A 21,968-nucleotide genomic window follows, 5' to 3' on the forward strand; every position below is an offset into this window, starting at 1 on the left:
GGGGATATCATTTTATAAAGACAGTGGAAAAGCGACTAAGAAACCTAACCACCCTCCCCGTTGTAAGAAATAGTTTATTATAAAAAAGAAGACCTCTGGGCATTGTCAGCAGACCCCATATATTAAGGCCTAGATGAAATGTTCACATCACAGGACAAGCACAACTCTTCTCTCTAGAAAGGGGTCTCTCCAAGTGTGTCATTACATGTTTTGCTTGCAATATTAAAGCACACGATTTCCAGTAGTGCAGCTGTGGGTAGTATGTTATGTCTAGGTGCGAGGGACTGACCAGAAAAGAATAACAAGGGGCATTGTGGATCAACCTTGTACATCATGTGCAGACTAAACCTCAGAACACATCAGAGAACGCGAAAAGCAGACAGTTCTCATGTGAAGGGGGCACAAACAGAGTCTTGCGAAATATATTTTTGCAGTGTTGTACGCAAAAGCAGCCTCATGGCAGCGACGCTCATGCTGAGTTAGCAAATGTGGACAATGGGCCCATACGCTCTACTACAGAACTCTAAAAACACCTACACACTGACTCCCCTCACGAATGCTCCAGGCAAGTGACACTACAAGAAAGCCAACTGGTTCTCCTCTGCCCTTCATGAGTCCAGAGGCACCTGTAGATGGCTCAAGAAGAGATGGAGGAGCAGCAAGACCCTGGAAGACCACTCAGCCTTCATAACAGCTGTCACCACACACCACCACCTCAGAACAAGGAAAGCAGCCCTTCAAGAAAGGATCAATGCCAACATACTCAATAGCAAATAACTTTTTGCCATAGTCAAAGAATTCGCCAAACCCAGCACAGAGACAGCAGGCATCCCACCCTCCCAAGACCTCTGCAACAACATCAGCACCTTCTTCCACTGCAAGATTAAGGAGATCTACGACAGCTTCAACATCCTCAAGATCCTCTCACCCCACCCACACCCAATGACACTGCACCCCAGCAGACCCTGCTCGGCTGGACTCCCTTCGCCACTGACAAAACCCTCAGGATCATGAAGAGCACCCTCTGACCCCTTCCCGCATCACATATTCAACAGAGCCGGCACCTCCATCGCCCCGAACTCTGCTGCACCATCAACTGCTCTATCAACTCGCCACCTTCCCAGAAGACTGGAAACACGCAGAGATCAACTCCTTGCTGAAGAAACCCTTGTAGTGTAGTTCCTATATTCCCAATAGGCTCTGCGCATTGGAATAATATATTCAGCAGTGTAGACGTAGAACTGAGGTTAACTAGGTCTCTACTGACTATATTAGACTTAAGGTTTGCCAGCTAGCTCAGAGGTCACTAGAAACTTTCTCGAATAAACGAGGAGAAGTTTAACCTCCCTGGTTAGACAAGAAGGGATTAGCTTCTGACAACCATAAAACATGACAACTTTGCTCTCCCTGAATAAGAGTGTATCTCTAGAGTCGTGTGAAAACAATAGACAGCTATTTCACTCTGTCAGATGTGCGTACTTAGTTTCACCAGAATGCAGAGAAAAGAGAGACGGGCGTTTTCAATAAAAGGTGTAATTTATTGAGCAGTCTTCTTCCTCATACAAGAGAAATGAATTGCCACGATTGTAATACTCATGGTAAAGTAAAGTGCGTACAGTAAAAGGAGGATTATAAAATAATACTGTAAAAGCATTGATATGGTTTCTTAGCCATATGAAACTTTAAAATAGATAAAATATATATACACATATACATTGACTAACGTACTCAACTGGTGCTTCTAAATACGCCTACCCCAGTGTACCTGACCTAAGCCTAATACGTGGGAAGGAGTAAATAAGTAGCAGTTTAAGTTAAGTTGGTTTTGCCAAGAATCTGACTCAAGAATTCTCTTTAAGGGTTTAGTCAGCTCCGTACCTGGGTAATTAGAAAGCAGGAGGTCTTGTATCTCTGTCTCAGGACTCGATATCCCAGTAACACGCGAAGGTATCTGGAAACACCGGAGCTGGATTTCTCGGCAGGAGAAAAGACAGCGTCTCTCTCAGTGCGTCAAAGAGGAGGGGCAGCGTCCGTGGGCTCTCGCATCTGCTGGGCTCTCGGGCAAGTAGATAGCTGCTCTGCTCCAGAATCACCACCGTGTGTCGCTTAAGGCAACGTTGGTATATTTATACCTGAAAGGTGCCTGGGTTTGACGTAAGGTTGGACATAAGACGTCAATAAAGATGTCACTAAGAACTGGCCGTTCTTACAGTGCTTTACAGGAGTTCTAGGACGAAATCAAAACAAAAGCAAGGGGGATTTCCCAGGTTGATGGATGCTTGGTTTTGTTTAGAGAACTCAGTGTGCTTTCTAGGGGGCCGGAGAAGTAGCCTTGCTTAATGTGACAGCATGTGCTACGACTGAATTATGGATATGATTATTATGCCGTTGTATGGATATTATTGATTATAACCGGACAAGGGCATAAAATAGGAATATCGATTCAGGTTCCTAGATAAAAACACTACACCCACTCCACGAATTAATGTCCATCATTACTAAAACTTAAGCAATAGTAAACATTTAAAAGGTGCATGTGTATACCAACCCACCCCAAAATACATTTTTTGCATTTGAAATGGTGTATGCAAAATACATGAAAAATTATTATAGGTACTGTTCGCTTTTCAAGCAGTGTAATCATTCATTAAAAAAGGATTGCATATATTTATCAGCTGAATGATAATGCGACAATTACACATGAAATGGCTCTTAATACAGAAAAGAAGTGCGAGACCATTCCATCACATATAAATACAGTTATTTGTAAATATGCTAGAGGCTGAGGTAATATATTGTCTCTAGAGTTCCTAAAAATGGAAGCTCTGTTCTCTAAGAATAGTTCTACTTTAAGCAGAGTACAAGTGCCAGAAAAAAGGTAAATATTTTGGAATCCGGGGAAAAAAAATGATTTCGCTTTCAGGGGAGAGAGAAAAATATAGTTCCAAATATGTTCAGTAGCTTTTGTTTATCAAAGCCGAAGGCCGAATTCAGAGTTCAGGGAACGCTGTGTACTAGATTGCTTAAAAGTTATTCTTTTTGTTCAGGGGAGAACATTATTTCAGACAGACTTTCAAAAAAGTGGTTTACCGCTTCAGGTGAAAGTTCGACCAAGTTGGAAAATGCCGCAACTGTGCAGTCGTGAGAATGATTGCTATCATCGATGTCTTGATCAGCAATGCTCACAGAAGGTCGTGCCTGGGTGATGTTGCTCTCATCTCGTACTTCACTACCCTTTAATCGCAGTGGTGAAGTCTCAACGAATGCCGTCATCAGGATGGGTAACCGCTGGGGACAACACGATGCATGAGCCGTTACAGGACTTAGCAAAGTATCTGTATCCAATGGTACTGCTGATTGTAGTGTAAGACAGACGTCCAACACGCATTCTTCTCCGCATAGCATACATCGAAGCACAGGTAAGATGCAATTCTGCCAGATGGGTCTGAATGAAAGAAACCAGGTCATATTCAGATCTCGTAGCTGGGCTAATCCAAGGACTTTAGTTATGCGGTCCCGATAGCGTATAGCTAGGATCGTTTCTCCCATCGTTGCTGGAGTCTTGTCTGTGATTTGGCTTGCCATAACGAAGCAGGAGAACCAAAAATAAAATGCCTGCTACGAGTCCCAACAGGAGTGGTAGGCCGCCAAAGACAGAATGGACAAAATTAGGAAAAATGCCCAGAACTGTTTTGAAGGGTGTTAACAGTCCCGAAAAAATTGTCTTAAATATATGTGGGATACCGCTGGTATCAGACATATTTAGGATTTGGCTTAGCATTTCCGCGAAATGCAGGGGGCAATTTGTTGATAAAAGTGTATGTTTCTCAGCCATTGTCCTTGCAACTTGCAGATCATACGTCTCTTTTGATGACGTCAAGGGCACAGTTGTCTGTAAAAGAACAGACTTCATTCTGCTTAAAGTATCAATTCGAATAGAAGAGATATTCAAAAAGGGCCACATTTTTGCCTCCCTGTCTGGAGTGCTGTTTGGATACAATATTTGCATACAGCAAGTGACCATGGAACTAACGCTCACGAGATAAGCTTTTCCTGGCACCATGCCACAACATCTGTGGTCCACTATTAGAATATAGCTCCCGTTAGAAAGCCGTCTACAGAATGGCTCTATTCAAGTTGCAGGTGTGCCATGCTGGTGACATGAAAGGTTATTTGAAGTCCCCTCACAGGCCCCATTCAGGTTAATACCTTGACACAGAAGTATACCGCTTAGTGATCGTTTACAATTGTTACCACTAAGAAATACATTCTGTTCCTTTTCACTATAACGTGTGTGTGTAAGGTAATTTCCATGATGACTTAATGTACCCTTTACCCAACCTTTCATACTGGCCTGCTGGTATGTACTCTTGACAGTATTTAAATTGGAAAGTTGTTATCGGAATTGTTATTATTCCGTGTATTATCCATTCAATGACAGGTCGTTCTGACATTGTTAATGGTAATCTCTCAAGTTTTTCAATGCTCAGAATTGTATATTCCGCTCCTTTTTGTGCCAAGCTGATTTGTGTATCAGTAAGGTTAAAGATAGAGAATAGTGACGTTGTGTTGATTAAACGCCAGGGCACGTACCCTGAACGCAGATTTTGTAACGTCCAGCCAAGCTGTACAATAGAACGTAATTGGGACTGACCGTGTTGTAACATTAGTAAGTCCTGCTCTATTATATCTATACAAAAGGGGATGATGGATGGAGCGTTTGAACAAATCAAACACTCACCCCCAGTCACAATCACAGGGTCTTGGATGCTTGATTCCGGTCTGGGAAAGACATGGCTTGGTAGTTCGGACTGGACTGTTCCCATGAGGCACAGGGTCAGAGCTGATTTGCATATAGCCAGTGTCTAACCCAGGGTGGTGTGGAGTGCAAAAAAACGATGGATTTAGGCCCAGATCCTTGTACTGGGGTGAATGTATGACATTGTTCTACATTCTGTCCATCAACTGTGTTTTTTGCTATTATATCTATAGCAGATGATACAATACTGTCCAGTGAATATATTCTGGAAGACAGTCATTAACCCATTGTCCACAACAGAAAGTGATTTTTCCAAATTTATGCGGTCAATTTCCCGTATTTTTTCTGCTGTTTCAATTTGCGTTTCTTTCCAAGCTTTGATGTAAGCTGCGTATATACCGGCCGCTATGAAACGTTTTTGATGCTGTTTGCATGGTCCCATTATGAAATCACGCAAGTCAGCACCTTCTTTAAGTAAAGTCAAGTGTTGCTTGATTTCTGCCAGTGTGGATTTCTGTAGCCATTCGAGGCAGAGTTTCCCTACACTGTATGTTGTAACTATCTCTGGATGTTGGCTCTGGGAGTATCTAGGGTCTGGCCTGGTCATTTTTAACCCCTGTATTTTGTTCAGGAATCTATCTTGACAGTTATTTGTGTCTGTGGGCCAGATCAACCATTTTTTCCAATCAGGATGTGTTCTGTTTTGGTTAAAAATATGGGATACGTCTATCTCAACATCTGTAGTGCTATTACTGTCAGGTGTTGGCTTTGGAGTAGACGGTTTGTTTAAGTCTTTAATTTTGGCTAGGCCAAGACAGGTTGTCTGTTGAATGGTGTCATTCAAGAATATAATTTGTTCTGGGATCATGCAGGCTCTAAATAATGATTCTAGAGGGGCGTGGCCAAGATGGCGAGCTGAGCGGACGCACTCTCCGCGGCTCCTCCGACTTCGGACCCTTATGATCGAGAATTAGCACAGATCTCCCCCCGGACTGCGCCGCAGCTGTAGCGGCGAAGCACCGTCATCGCGCTCCGCCGAGAAACGCTCTCTCTGCCAGCAACCGCCGACCTGGGAGCCCCGGGACCGGCGGCCTACGGACGGCGGCCTGTGCGAAGCTCCGCACGGCGAGGCGCCAGGGAAGCGAGGATCAACGGCTTCGGTGCCGGGTGGACGCAGGGAGGACGGTGAGCTGCCGGGCACACAGCGACAGGCGCCGTTGGTCGCCCAGCCGGACCTGGGGATCGGGTGGCGTCCGAAGACGGCAAGCGGCGGCGCCCCCTCGAAAGGCCATAGCACCGGAAATCTCCAAGCGAGGCCGGGGTCGCGGCCTACTAACGGCGCGCCCCTGGCTCTCTGTCGCGACCCACAAGGGCACGGACAGACCGCTTCCACACCAACTCCGGGGGTGAGACGTGGAGCACACCCGGCCCCAGAGGGCTCACCAGGAACGGCCCGGCTGCGACACCGCCGGAGAGAGCGGGCTCGAACAACAGATAGAGCGGAGTCCCATGGTAGGGTGACCGAGACCGGCGCTGCACGAATTACACAACGTCGGGGCCTCTGCCTCTCAGTCTCGGATCCGGAGACTGTAGGGTACAGCGAGCTGTGGACCCCAGGCCTCAGGGGCCCCTGTGGAGAACCGCCCCGGACGCGACCCTAGGCAGGGGACACACGTGTGGCCGGAGACGCGGACTTCTGCCGAAGATAAGGAAGCCGTCCCCCCTACCCTACAGTGAAGGGAGAGCCTACGGACGCCTGCCCCCACGCAACTAGCGGGTCCGGACCCCCCTGGGGGGAATCGCAGACGGCCTTTCACGTCGAGGCGGAGGCCCCCCTCTTCCTGCCCCACCTGGCGCGACCGGCTCCCATCGAGCCGCAGGACGACTAGCACCGACCGACGACGGAGGCGGGGGGCCGGTGACCTGCCCCCTGAGAGCTTGGGCCCGCGACGTTTACCGCGAGACGTGGACTCCGGCCCTGGCCTGCGCCCTCACACACGGAACCGGCTTGGCGCTCTGCACTGGACTCGCTTCGTGGCACACGTGAGGGGTCCCTGGCTGCCCTCTGTACAGCCTACGGAGGTGTCGTCGTGCTGAGACTGGTGGCCTGGGCGCTGCAGAGGACAACATCGTGGGCCGCGACGAGAACTGAGCGACCCATGCAGCATCGACCGGGGGTCTCGCCCTACGCAAGAGAGGGGACTGGTGGGTACTCTGCATCCTTAGCGGAGGCATGGGGACTACGGCGAAGATCCTGATATAGCGACACTCCGAACGGACTTTCACTGACGCGCAACGGCCCCTCGAGCAGGTCTAGACGCCCGGCGGCTGGACTGAGCGCCATTGACCGCGACGATGGCTGGCAATCGAGGACCTAAGAAGGGGGAACGGACCCTGCCCGAGATGCTGAACAAGGGACCTCCGAAACCTGACAGAGGACAGCACTCACCGGGCACCTCTCGAACCCCACCGGACACGGAAGATAGGGAGCCGCCAGTCACCAGATCCTTTCTGGAATCCCTATTCAGCTCCCTGAGAGACGACTTCCAGACATTAAAGTAGGAGGTGGCCGGAGAAGTCAAGGAAGTGCATAAGGAGGTGGATAGCCTCGGTGAGAGGGTGGCCACAGTGGAGGAAGCTTGTCACTCCAGGGATGAGGAGATCGAACACCTGCAGCAGGAGGTGCTCCGCCTACGTGATCAACAACTGGACTTGCAAGCCCACAACGAGGACCTTGAGAACCGGTCCCGCCGCAACAATATCAGAGTCCGCGGAGTGCCATCCAAAGAAGAAGGGGAGGACGTTGCCGCTTATCTGCAATCTCTGTTCAGGGAAGTACTGGGAGAATCGGAAGACTTCCCCATCAGGATAGACAGGGCGCACAGAGTGGGCTTGGCACGCCGGACCTCAGCGCCGCCGCCGGACATCCTGGCCTTCCTGCCAGATTACCCACTCAAAGAGCGGATCCTCTGTGAAGCGAGGAGACGACAATCGCTACACTTCCGTGGTCACGCGATCGCACTTTTTCAAGACTTATCAACGATTACGCTCCAAAAACGTAGGGCATTTAAGATCGCAACTGACTTTCTGAGAAGCCATGACACGCAGTACGCCTGGGGACACCCTTTCCTGCTTATCTTTCACTGGAACGGCACCCTGCACCAACTCCGCTCCCTTCAGGACACGTGTGAAATACTGGGAATCACGGCGTCGGTCGAGCCCCCATCCACGCCACGTTGCAGGCGCACCACCAGGGACGGCTGGCAGCGCATCCCGGATCGACGACCATCTGTCGCCCCCAGCCGCCCAGACTCGCCCACTGCCCGGTCGGGAATGGACAGGGCAATACAGGAGGCGGCGGCCAGAAGCGCGACCACTAACACTGCCGCGCGAACAGCGTGAGATGACTCCGGGAGGAGATGGACATCGCCTTTACTAATGCAGGTTTGGGGGTGAAGGGGGAGGGGCGGGAGGGGATGCGGTGGCTGAACGTCCATTACCGTAATCAACCACAGTCTTGTTCTGGATGGACTGGACTGGGACTAAAGGACCGAGGGGCTCATTGCAGGGTGGGGGTGGGGGGCGGGAGGGGTTGTTGGGACTTTTTGTTTTGGTAGTTTGGGGGGTGGGGTACAGGACTGTTCAGGGGAAGTTGAGGGAGCGGGGGGAGAGGCCGTCCAGTGCCCTGAAACCACACACGGTAGCCAGACGATGCTCCGATACACTGTCTGCCACGGTGCTGCCGGGCCCAGGCTCTGAATCATTGCTTGCGAAGCCACCGACCCATGATCATGGCCACTCTTAAAGTAGTGACCCTTAATGTGAAGGGGCTTAATAATCCGGTCAAAAGGAGGGCGGTACTCTCCCTACTTGAAAACACCCAAGCGGACATTTGTCTCCTGCAAGAGACTCACTTACTAGCCCGGGATTGCCATAGGATGCGATCTCGCCATTTTCCCACGCAACTCTTTTCCTCCAACGCTACCAAGACAGCGGGGGTGGCAATCTTGCTCTCCCGCACATTTACGGGGGAGGTTTTACATATAATTGCTGAACACAAAGGGAGACTTTTAGCGTACAGGGTAAAACTGGGAGGGCTGGTGTTCACTATAGGATCCATATATAGCCCCAACGAGCAGCAGGAGCGATTTTTACACTCAGCAGTGATAGATGTCACAGCCACCGCAGACAGGCACATCATCATAGGGGGAGACTTGAACATGGTATTTGACTCATCCTTGGATAGGTCCGCGCAGAGATTCCCGCAAACAGGAGCACTCTCCCAGGGGAGTAAATCCCATTTGAAGGACCTGGACCTTCACGATCTTTGGCGCAGCCTTCACCCCAACGATAGGGACTACTCCTTTTACTCGCATGCGCATAAGACGTATGCAAGATTGGACCACCTCTTGGTCACGGGACCGGTCTGTGCCCTTGCCACATCGTCTGAAATGGGGGTTCTCTCCCTGTCTGATCATGCACCCGTCATGGGCACCTTTTGCCTCCCTCCGGTGTCTTCATCGCGAGGGGTGTGGCGCCTCAGGGACACGCTACTGCACAAAAAGCCGGTGGTGAAGCACATCACGGACTCCATCCGCGAATACCAGACCCACAATGATAACGCGGATACCTCCTTGGCGACGCAATGGGCGGCCCTTAAAACGGTGCTCAGAGGGGAGTTCATAGCGATCTCTTCTGCGGAAAATAAGGAACGACAACTCAAGCGAGACGAGCTCACGCGTGCAGTTAAGGAGCTAGAACTGGTGCACCAACGCACCGGAGCCCCTAGGGTGTGGAGACAACTTAAGGCGACGAGGAAACTCTTATCTGCTCTAGACACGGATAGGGCAGAGTATGCTGCACTGCGCTTGAAGCATGCGTACTACACGGGCGGGGACAAGTGTGGCCGACTGTTGGCGAACAAGCTCCGTGTCGCGCACCAGCAGCATCGCGTGAAGGAGCTGCGAACCTCCGGCGGGGAAACGGTCACGGACGATGCTCAGAAAGCTGAGACCTTCCGTACATACTACGCGGAGCTCTACGCGGGTGAGCCCCCATCCCCGTGGACAGAGGCGAGTTACCTGGACTCGGTTGCCCTCCCTGCCTTGACTCCGGAGCAGGCAGAATACCTAGAAAGGGACATTCGAGTCGAGGAAGTGATTACAGCCATCTCTAAACTTAAGCACGGGAAGGCCCCGGGCCCGGATGGCTATACTTCCCTTTTCTACAAGACGTTCTGCTCTACACTGGCTCCTATTCTCACCTGGCTCTTCAATTCGTTCTCTACTCCGGGAGCTATCCCCCCGGATCTGCTTCGAGCGACCGTCTCAGTCATTCCCAAACCGGGTAAGGATCGTACGCACTGCGGCTCGTATAGACCAATCTCCCTCCTGAACATAGATCTCAAGCTGTACACGGGGATCCTTGCAACGAGACTGGCACTCCATCTACCCGGGTTGATTGACCCGGACCAGGCTGGTTTCGTCCCCGGGAGACACAGTGGACAATACAAAGAGGATTGTACACCTACTTGAAAAGGCCTCCCGGACCTCCGGTGAAACCATGCTGTTGGTCGTTGACGCGGAGAAGGCGTTTGACCGGGTGCACTGGCCTTATTTAGAACGTGTCCTGGCTAAAATTGGCATTGGGGAGAAGTTCCGCACTTTGGTGTTCAACTGCTATAAACTCCCATCGGCGGTGGTGCGGGTGAATGGCGACAGCTCATGGAGGTTCAACATAGAGAGGGGCACCAGGCAAGGGTGCCCTCTGTCGCCGCTGCTCTTTGCCCTCTATATGGAGCCTCTAGCTCAGAGAATACGCCTAAACCCAGCGGTGACAGGGGTGAAAATGGGGGAGTTTGTTCACACAGTCAGCCTCTATGTGGACGATGTGATATTGACGTTAACTAACCAGAGAGGGGCACTTCCAGCGTGTATAGCGGAGTTGGAGGCCTTCTCGTCCGTGGCAGGATTCAAAATGAACATGGGGAAGTCTGCAGCCCTTGATGTCTCACTGACTACGGCCACTAGAACTGACCTCCAGAGGCTCTTCCCCATGCATTGGTTATCAGATGTGGTGCCCTACCTAGGCATTCTTTTGGCGGCCACCCTGCCTGCCATGGTTACTGCTAATTACGCGGCATTGGGTAAGAAAATTAAGGAAGAACTGCGCCGCTGGGACAAAGGCACCCTGTCCTGGCTGGGCAGAGTTGCAGCAGTTAAAATGACAATTTTACCACAAGTCCTGTACCTATTCCGAGCCCTACCGCTTCATCCCCCTAAAGGGTGGCTTCACCAGACGCAAGCGGACCTGGCCCGATTCGTCTGGCAGGGGCGCAAACCCCGGATAAAGAGAGCGCACACCACGCTGGCCCCTGAAGCGGGAGGTCTAGGTATGCCGGACGTACGCAAGTATTTCCAGGCGGCGCAATTGCGCTATCTAGTCGAGTGGAGCAGATGGGAGTCAGACAAACACTGGCTTTTCCAGGACCAGGCAATAGCAGGCAGGCCATTACAGGAGATACCCTTCTTGCGCAGACCTCACCGCCCACCTAACTTGTACGCGTCTTTTATCACGCGACTCCCGCTGCAAACATGGGACGCCACTAGCGTTGCTCATGGTCTCACCTCGTTCCCCTCCCCGTTTACGCCACTGGTTTGGAACCCGGATTTCACCCCGGGAATGGACCTTGGTGCCTTTCGGCGTTGGCGAGAGGAGAGGTGCACAGCACTGTACCACATGTATTCTCCAGAAGGCATTATCCCGTTTGAGGATTTTAAATGCGAACATCATATGCCTGAATCGGAGAGGTTGCGATATTTGCAGGTGCGGCACTGGGCGCTGCACCCACAGGTGCGAGACTCAGCAGATAGGCAGCTTACATCTTACGAGAAATGGCTAGTGACGCGCACCTCGGACACGAAACTAATCTCGGATCTATACCGATTACTGCAGCCTCCCTCCTATCATATTCATAACCCAGGCAGGGAACGGTGGGAGCGGGAATTGGGGAGGACACTGGATCATAAAGAGTGGGACCAGATCTCATACCGGGCACGACACTCTGCATACCACACAGGCCTTACAGAAACATTCACTAAGGTGACAACTTACTGGTACTACACCCCCGAAAGGTTGCACGAGATGAATCGTAATATTGAGAACACGTGTTGGAGGGCTTGTGGGCAGGTGGGTACACTTACACATGTGTTATGGGATTGTCCTTTGCTGCGCTCCTACTGGACGGAGATATTAGATGAAATAGACGCACACTTTGACATTGAACTCCCGCGCTTCCCTGCCTTTGTGCTGCTGGGCTTACCCAACCGGTTAATGTACCCACTGAAATCCCGAAGAGGCCGGCAAATTGCGATTGCACTGGGCTCGGCAGTGCAAAACATTCTCATACACTGGCGCACCACAACACTCCCCTCGCTCACAAGTTGGCTACATAGATTATGGCATGTCTTGGGCATGGAGAAGTTGTCGCTCGCAGTAGCGGGTGATGTGGACCAATTTGAAGACCTGTGGCAACCGTTCCACTCGCTGTTGGTTAAGGAATTCAGAGAACTTATGTGCCCGAGGTATCTTAGACTCTTGAGGCTGTCAACACCTGCGGGCTCATCTACTTGAAGGGTTGGGGGTGGGGTGCCGGGGAGTGGGGCAGGAATTAAGAAGTAGCAAGTGACTTATTCAGGCACTGGACGAGGGTGGGGGGAGGTTTGGGGAAGGTGGGAGGGTTCGGGGAGTTGGTGTGGGTTTGTTCATTAGTGTGTTTGGGTCGCGGTATGCGCACCAACGCCAATGCTGACTAAGTGCTTTCTTTGCAAATTTTTCCATGCCAAGCACCCTGGGGCGGCGATATTGTGTCTTGACTTTGGTGCGACCATTGTAATTTTTGTTTTGTCAGTGGATAAATCAATAAAAATGCTTTAAACCTAAATAATGATTCTATACCCTGGACCTGCCAATCTTTTGTACCCCAGATGGTTTTTGTTTCAATGTTGTTTTTCCAAAAATCAAAACCAAATGTACTCATTTTTTCATAAAATGCTTCTGAATAGATCAATTTAGTATTTGTCAGCATTGTTTTCATTCCTGTCTTATTTAACATTTTGAAATAAAACGTTTCTGCATCACTTGTGTTAAACCCTGAGAAGTATGGGAATTTCTCATAAAATGTTTTTGAACTGCCTTTTGGTGGAGTTGCACAATGTTCCCATTGATTATAATTAAAAACATTTCTAGGCTGAGCAGATTTATGCAAATAGTGATGTGCAAAGTGGTTGTAGCAGTACATTTCTTCAAAATTAGATGAACCCTGCAAATCATGTTCTGTAAATTTTGCTGACATTACTAAATCTGACATCATATCATTAATACTTTCAAAGTCCCAATCATCAGAGAATGTGCTCGGTTTTACAAAGTCACTTAATGAAACCTTAAACTGGTGTGGATACTTCAAGAGCTCGACCGGGCCATAGATTTCGTAATCAGTTCTGTCCCAAGCTACCCCACCGGGTATTGGATTGGCTGTGACATTCACTGATGATAGTTCTCTTTTCTCGATGTGAGATGACTTGTGTGGCTTTAGGACCAAGTTGATGTTCTGACTTGCTGTGTCCATTGTACTGTATTTTCCCTCAATGAATTTTCCCAAACAAAGAACCATGATGAGCCAAAGCAGGAGGAAAAGTACACCTAACACAATCCAAAATTCAATCCATGGAGAAATCAGATAGGTTTCTTTGAGTTGATGAAGTAGTTCAATTACTTTGTCTTTAAAAGTTTTTATTGTTGGCTGTTCTTCAGGTTCGCTTGGATCTTCAGAAAAGTTATCGAAATTGATGAAGTAGCCAGATGCAGTTCTGTCAATTGTTGGAATCGCTTCCGGATTATCATTTGCTTTTGGAATTTTCTTCGTTTCATTAGCATAGTCTATGGCTACATCGTTGTAGACAGGTGTTTCCTGACGAACTGTTGCAATTTGGGTTTTAAAAGGCATAAGTTCCATGGCTTTGTTGCATAGTCATTTTTGATTCACTGTAGGTTTATCAAATGTGATTAGTCTCTCAGTTTGAACCTCTTGTATAGTAGCAAACTTTGGTGTTCTGCTATTTCTTGGGAGTCCACTTGGCCTACTACTTATTATTGGCCACATGATTGTGGTTTTACCAGGTCGATGGATACAACTCGGTTCTCCTTTTTACCAGCAAGGGGCGGTAGTAACTCTGATCTTGTTCCGTTGACAGCTAAGACAGGTACTGCTTTTCTGTAGGAAGGCTCAAATTCCTTCTTCACCGCGATTTTCTCTCTGACCAGATCCCCAATCTTTGGAATCCAGACAGGCCTTGCTGGGACAGGTGGTTTATCTTCAGTGGCTGTTGGCTGCTGTTTTAGCTTTATGTTGCTCAGGTCTTTTCTTGTTTCATTTAAGTCCTGTAAAATAGCCAAACGATCTTCGATATCAAAGCATTTTTCTTCTACCACTGAAGTCTGACTATCTAAGTCCTGAATATGCATTCTAGTACCGAACAATAGTTCGTACGGACTGAAACCTTTTAGAGAATTTCTTGGCAGATTGTTAAGACTACGTTGGACACTTGTTAAATGTTGGGCCCACCCATCACCCGAACCTAATACCCTCGCCGTTATATGTTGCTTTATGTCTCGTTTTTTTCTTTCCACAATCCCGTTTCCCTCAGGATGGAATGGAAAAGAGTACCGCAATGCAATGCCCATGCTGGCCATGGCCTCCTTATAAGCTCTAGAGCTAAAAGCAGGACCCTAGTCAGAATGTAGCATGCCAATTGCGTATGTGCCGATATAGACTCGCAAATCTTTTATAACAGTTCTGGCGTCAGCTGAGCGCTGGTGTCTACATTTTAAGTGAATCTAGTCTTAAATAATATACATTGGGACGCATTTTTCCTGTTTGATTTTGCGTATAGATCGCCTTATGCTCTCTATTAGGTGTTCTGGCACTACTTCGGCCGGTTCGCCACTGCGATCTCTGTTGCAGTTTTCACAGTTTATTGCAAATTTGTGATTATGCAAGCTCATTCCCGGCCACCAGTATTCTGATTGTAATTTTGTCAGAGATTCTTTGATCATCTGATGCCTTAGACCTAATCCCATATGTGCTTCTTGTATCAAGAAGATTCTCCTGTTCGTGTTTGGAATTACTCTATCCCCCACTCCAGGGATTCGAGCAAAAGGAACGGAGTCTGCATCGATTATGTATGTATAATTGAGTGGATAGTTCACGGGTAATGCTGCACAGTCGCCTTTTGAAGACGTTTTTACCGCCAGTATGGTTTCCCTGTCTATGTATTTTTCTGAACGCTTTTTGTGGCTACGGAAGCCGGATTAGTTTGCTTCCGCTGTGGTTGTCTCAGCCAATGAATTCCCTCCAACGTGAACGCCATCACGCTGATGACTCAGTGTATGTATCACGTGAGTCTTTTGTAGTTCTTTCTCTAAAAGAACTATCTGTTCCCAAAGCGATTTTTGCTTGATTGTGGCACCTGTGTCATCTTTGTAACTGTTTTGAACCCATTTCTGCAAGTCATTATTGTATGATTTGACGCAGGAATGCGTATCGCACACTATTAGTGTCGGGAATTCGCGATCGGCAATATCGAGCGCCATTTTTAAAGCTATTAATTCAGTTTGTTGACCTGAATTGTCTTTTACAGATTGTGACATTGTTACCAGTGGTCTCAATTGACCTCCGCGCCACCGGCATTTAACAACCTCGCACGTAGCATACTAAGCTTGCTTTCCCCAAACAGGGTTGTGAATATCCGTCTGTATAGATTACACAGGCGTACTGTTGTAGGGGCAGAATTTCGATTGGCAGAGGATATTCTCTTTCATATGTTAGATATTTAAATTTTTTCATTTCCGGGTCAAAATAGTATTTCACGTTTTCTGTAGCAAGAGAATTTTCCCATTGTATCCATTTTGGATCTAATGCCACGGTAGTTAAATTGCGTCGGCTTGTTAATGCCTCGAAGGCTGATTCTGCTGTTAAAACAGTTATCCTTATGCCTTGTGCTTGGTCTCTTTCGCTTGCTACATCTGTTTGAACCGCATTTACAATGTTTTCTGCAAGACTGAATGTTATTTCAGCTTCTGTGTACAAATGTGATTTGTATGCTATTGGTACCTTTTCTCCCTCATTAGAGGGGACGCTCATTTTGCCGCGACTCTACGGAGCAGGGAAATCGACTAAGGACCCTGGTACTTGCCCTGCTGTGGATTTCGGGAGACGGCGTTGCTGCTCGCCGCACCCGCTTCGCGGGTGCCGCTTCGCACTGAGGACAGAGGGCGGAAGTGACAAACTGTGTCTGAGGACCTTGTGGAGAGAGTGGGAGCACATCAGTAGACTCAGGTGTGGTGCGCCGCAGGGACTCTGTTTCCCAGGAGTCCCTGCACAGCCAGGATCATCGCGGCCGCGCCCCCTGATAGCCACGCCCCCTGCCTGCAACGCCTCCTACTTTAATAGCTTGCCTACGTCTCGCGGGACGCCGAGCGAAGCCCAAGCAAAGGGCGGGCAATATGTGGCAGTCCGGGGCTGGCCATGGCTGGGCTGGGACACCCCCCTGTCAGCCGCTACACTCGGCTGTAAGGGTAGGACTTTGTTTAGTAAAGTGTGTTGCTATACCCTAATTGTTCCTTTCCAATGCCCACGCGCTCAGGGAAAAGCTTGAGGGGAGGAGGGGAGGTGGGGCCCAGTACCATTGAAGGAACCATGGACCAGTTCATCACTCGGGTGGCTGCAGTTATTGAGAAGGAGATTGTAATGACAGAGCGCCGCCTATCCCTAGAACAGCTCCCGCCAAAGCGCTCTTCTCTGGGCTTGTTAGCCCAGGCCAAGTCACCAAGTCCCTCATTAGAGGTCAGGTATGTGAATCCGTATCTTCCTGGGATGACTCGGATTACAAGGTTGCATGTATTATCGCGAGTTTGCAATTTTGTTTTAGCGAACATGTCTGTTTGCAATGATCTCAAAATTTCTGTGTGTGTTTGAGTCCAATTGATCGGTTTAAAATCAGGTTTTCTTAATTCATAGAGAGGTTTAACCCTCTCTGCATAATTTAGAATATAAGTTCTTCAGAAATTCAGGAAACCTAGTATTGATTGTAAGTTCTTCAGCGTTTTAGGTGCTTGGAGTACAGCGCATTTTTCTAAGAAATTGTCTGCTAGGCTTTTGCCTTCACTTGATAATTCGTATCCTAAAAACAGGACTTCTAGATGGGCAATTCGTGACTTTTTAAAGTTGAATTTGTAACCCTCTGCTGCGAACCCAAGTATTATGGTGTTCACTCTTTTCAAGTGAGTATCCAAGTCATCATCTGTTGACTTGTTTTTTAGCTTCTTGCTTAATTGGGTACTGCCTTTGTGCAGTTGGTTGACATTTTAATTGGATTTTGTGAGGAGGAGAGTCCTCATCCCATCCTACATGATTTTTATATAATGCAGGAGCTTGGGCTACTGCCCACTTTCTTGCAAGTGTATATTTTTTATGAATTGGAATATGATTTGAGAAGGCAGGCATAATCATTTCTTCGCCATGAGGGCACTCCCTGACAAACTCTGGTGGCCAGTCTTTCTCAGCTAAGAGGATATCATAGCCTTTGGAAAGGTTATCCCAAAATAGACCTCTTACTTTTCTAGTCTTATCTCCCTCTATACGTAATGTTATCTCGTATATTTTATGAGGTTTGCTAACTCTGCTGTCTGCAGTTTCCACTTGAATGTATTCATTCGTGTCCACTGTCTCCAGATGATTCATCAGGATCTTGCGAGCTATGGTCACTTCTGCTGCGCTGTCTAGCACTGTCTGGGCCCACTCTCCGTTTTTCAGTTGTGTCCTCAGTATCCTCGGCATGTTTGATTATTTTAATACTGGCTACCTTCTTTTTTGGAAATTGTAATTTTTTACTTTGATGAGCAGGTTCCTTGTCTTTGGACTTGACGTGCTCTTCCCTGTGTTCTGACCGTCCTCTTCTTTCCGGTTTCTGCGAGGAAGTCTGAAAAGATCGAGAGGGACGTGTATCAATATCTTGATATCTATCAGGTTTCTTCAAATTATCCCTATTTCTAAGGTTGTATCTTTTCTCAGAGGGCTCCCATTGGGGAGTCTTGTGTCCTTGGTCCGAAGACCTTTCTCTCCGCCGAGGAGACCTTCCTCTGGACTGGAATCTTTTTTCTTTGGGAGTGGATTGTTTATTTCCATCCCAGCTCTTTTTTGGAGTGTTTAGATTATTTTTAATAAATATATTTTCAGGATTTTCAGTTAGTTGGGGTTTTACTGGTTTCCCACCCAAACTATCTCTTCCTAGTTCTTCATAGGATTTTTCTATGATTCTGGCAACTTCAATTGGTTGGTCTGCTATATCTGTTTCTTTCAATTTCTGGAGGTATGTTATATCCTCCGTCGCCAATTGAACTAATTCTCTATATGCCTTCGTTAATTCTTTTATTTTAACTAAAAGTTCTTCACTTGACATTTTATCAATGTCTGGATGTGGTGTGTAGCTGGCTAGAACCGGCCACGTTGCTCCTGGTCTACCTAGTGGACCGAGCCTGGTGATGTGATTATTATGTTTTAGGGCGCCTTTAAACCAGAGCAGGTGCTCTTGGTATTTTAATGGGATTTCCACATCCTCGAAAGGGGTGTACTCTTGCGGAGGTTCCTCTATTTTGTAATAGTGGAATTCGTGTGTGACAGCGTTTGCTGCTGGAAAGTTTATCCATGAATAGAATACCTCTGTCTGCCGATATTCATGGGCCTCAATTACGAATGTGACTGTACTACCTCTCGATGTTAGGCCATTTTCTATGAGTTTAAGAGTTATAGTTTTTCTTATGTTGACCGGAATGAGTATAGCATTCGGGTCATTCTGTAGGACACTTGTGTCATCCTCTAGGAGTCGAGCTGCTATTCTAGCTGCCTCCCTTTCGTCACTTTCTGGGATTTTTAACAACAGAAAGGTTTTTGTTGCAGATCAAGTTTCAAGGAAACAAAGATTAGGTGCACAATATTTTGGAACACTGTATCCTTCAACGTTGACTAAACCAAAAACTATACATAGAAATCTCTTCCTACTAAGTTCCGGCGGATTTTAACCTTTTACCCACTCCAGACGTCTTTTGGAGTATTTACGGAGAAAAAAGGGGTCTGTGTGAAAAAGCACGACTGAGTTACTCTAACGTCTTGCGTTAGATTTATCGCCTTACCAAACATTGGGCGCCATGTAGTGTAGTTCCTATATTCCCAATAGGCTCTGCGCATTGGAATAATATATTCAGCAGTGTAGACGTAGGACTGAGGTTAACTAGGTCTCTACTGACTATATTAGACTTAAGGTTTGCCAGCTAGCTCAGAGGTCACTAGAAACTTTCTGGAATAAACGAGGAGAAGTTTAACCTCCCTGGTTAGACAAGAAGGGATTAGCTTCTGACAACCATAAAACATGACAACTTTGCTCTCCCTGAATAAGAGTATCTCTAGAGTCGTGTGAAAACAATAGACAGCTATTTCACTCAGTCAGATGTGCGTACTTAGTTTCACCAGAATGCAGAGAAAAGAGAGACGGGCGTTTTCAATAAAAGGTGTAATTTATTGAGCAGTATTCTTCCTCATACAAGAGAAATGAATTGCCACGATTGTAATACTCATGGTAAAGTAAAGTGCGTACAGTAAAAGGAGGATTATAAAATAATACTGTAAAAGCATTGATATGGTTTCTTAGCCATATGATACTTTAAAATAGATAAAATATATATACACATATACATTGACTAACGTACTCAACTGGTGCTTCTAAATACGCCTACCCCAGTGTACCTGACCTAAGCCTAATACGTGGGAAGGAGTAAATAAGTAGCAGTTTAAGTTAAGTTGGTTTTGCCAAGAATCTGATTCAAGAATTCTCTTTAAGGGTTTAGTCAGCTCCGTACCTGGGTAATTAGAAAGCAGGAGGTCTTGTATCTCTGTCTCAGGACTCGATATCCCAGTAACCCGCGAAGGTATCTGGAAACACCGGAGCTGGATTTCTCGGCAGGAGAAAAGACAGCGTCTCTCTCAGTGCGTCAAAGAGGAGGGGCAGCGTCCGTGGGCTCTCGCATCAGATGGGCTCTCGGGCAAGTAGATAGCTGCTCTGCTCCAGAATCACCACCGTGTGTCGCTTAAGGCAACGTTGGTATATTTATACCTGAAAGGTGCCTGGGTTTGACATAAGGTTGGACATAAGACGTCAATAAAGATGTCACTAAGAACTGGCCGTTCTTACAGTGCTTTACAGGAGTTCTAGGACGAAATCAAAACAAAAGCAAGGGGGATTTCCCAGGTTGCTGGAGGCTTGGTTTTGTTTAGAGAACTCAGTGTGCTTTCTAGGGGGCCGGAAAAGTAGCCTTGCTTAATGTGACAGCATGTGCTACAACTGGATTATGGATATGATTATTATGCCGTTGTATGGATATTATTGATTATAACCGGACAAGGGCATAAAATTGGAATATTGATTCAGGTTCCTAGATAAAAACACTACACCCTCTGCTGACCCGAAGAACCTCAAGAATTTCAGACCCATCTCTCTGCTCCCCATCCCAGTCAAGGCCACAGAGAAGGCCATCAATGCCCAACTTTCCGAGTTCATTGAAGCAAACCACATCCTGGACCTCTGCCAATCCAGCTTCAGAAGCAACCACAGCACCAAGGCCTCCGTCCTCGCCACCACAGACTAAGTCCGCACCCTCCTCGACTGAAGCAAAACTGCAGCCCTAATACTTCTGGACCTCTCATCCGCCTTCGATACCGTCTCCCACAGCACCCTAAGCAAAAGACTCCATGATGCCGCCATCCGCAACAAAGCCCTGGAATGGATCCACTCCTTCCTCACCAGCCGAACACAGAGAGTCAGACTTCCACCGTTATACTCAGAACCCACAGAGATCAGCTGCGGAGTGCCTCAGGGCTCGTCCCTGCGTCTCACTCTCTTCAATATCTACATGGCCCCGCTTGTAGCCATCACCAGGAACCACAGACTCAATATCATCTCCTATGCCAATCACACCAAACTGATTCTCTCCCTCACCAACGAACCTACACTCGCCAAGAGCAACTTCCACAATGAGATGAAGGCTGTTGCCACCTGGATGAAGTACAGCTGCATCAAGCTCAACTCAGAGAAGAATAAAGTCCCCATCCTAGGCTCTGCATGGGATGACTCGTGGTGGCCAACAGCACTTAGAATCCCCCATACCCTCACAGAAGATGCACAAAACATCAGCATTATCCTGGACTCCTCGCTCACCATGAACCGCCAGATAAACGCTGTCTCATCAGTTTTCTTCCACAAATATACTACACATAAAACTAAGATACACAGTAAAACCAGAAGTCTCTACCACCTTCTGGGCCAGATTTTTTACCATAAATGGTAATACAGCTCCTAGACACTATGCACTATAAAAACACAGTTAACATTGTATTAAACAGATGAAATTGCACATGGACTACTCTTCAAAGCTGGAGCAATGGTACTGATGGAGCGGAAATTTCACGGTAATCTCTCAATGCAAAACATCCCTACTCTTGTTTTCCGCTCAAAGGCAATGGACCTTTGCCACCATGTGATGACCGAAAAGGAGATTTTGCATAAACATGAGAAAATTAAATACAAATAAATATTTAAGGCAATAATGAGAGTTGTGAGTAGTTTCAAAGGGATTTATTTTCCAATCAAATTAAAGTTTCTCTGCCACATTCATTAGTCAGATATCAATCAGGTTACAGAATTGGCAATAGGAAAAAATAGAAATCAAACAGACCATTTTATAAATTGCATACAAAGCGCTCCATAAAGGAAGAAATACCTATTTCTATGGGAAAATGAGGATTAAATGTCAGTCAGAACTCATAAAGAGTTCAAGAAATATAATACAAGAGTGAGCTTAGCAGGAATCTAAATCCATAATTAATAATTGCAAAATCTCCCATAAAGAGAAATAAAATGCATAAGACAAGTCTTTACTAAGCAAGTTAGCCAAAGCACAAAACTTGGGGGTTTTAGCAAAAAAGTCTGCATCTAAATCTGCTCTCAAATCTGTGTATTCTGCAAGCAACCTGCTAAAAAGAAAAAGCAAAAGCCCCACACCCCTCAGCTAGGAATAAATATATATTTCAGGAAAACATGTG

This window comes from Lissotriton helveticus, chromosome 6 (genome assembly GCF_964261635.1).
Source record: "Lissotriton helveticus chromosome 6, aLisHel1.1, whole genome shotgun sequence".
Taxonomy (NCBI): Eukaryota; Metazoa; Chordata; class Amphibia; order Caudata; family Salamandridae; genus Lissotriton; species Lissotriton helveticus.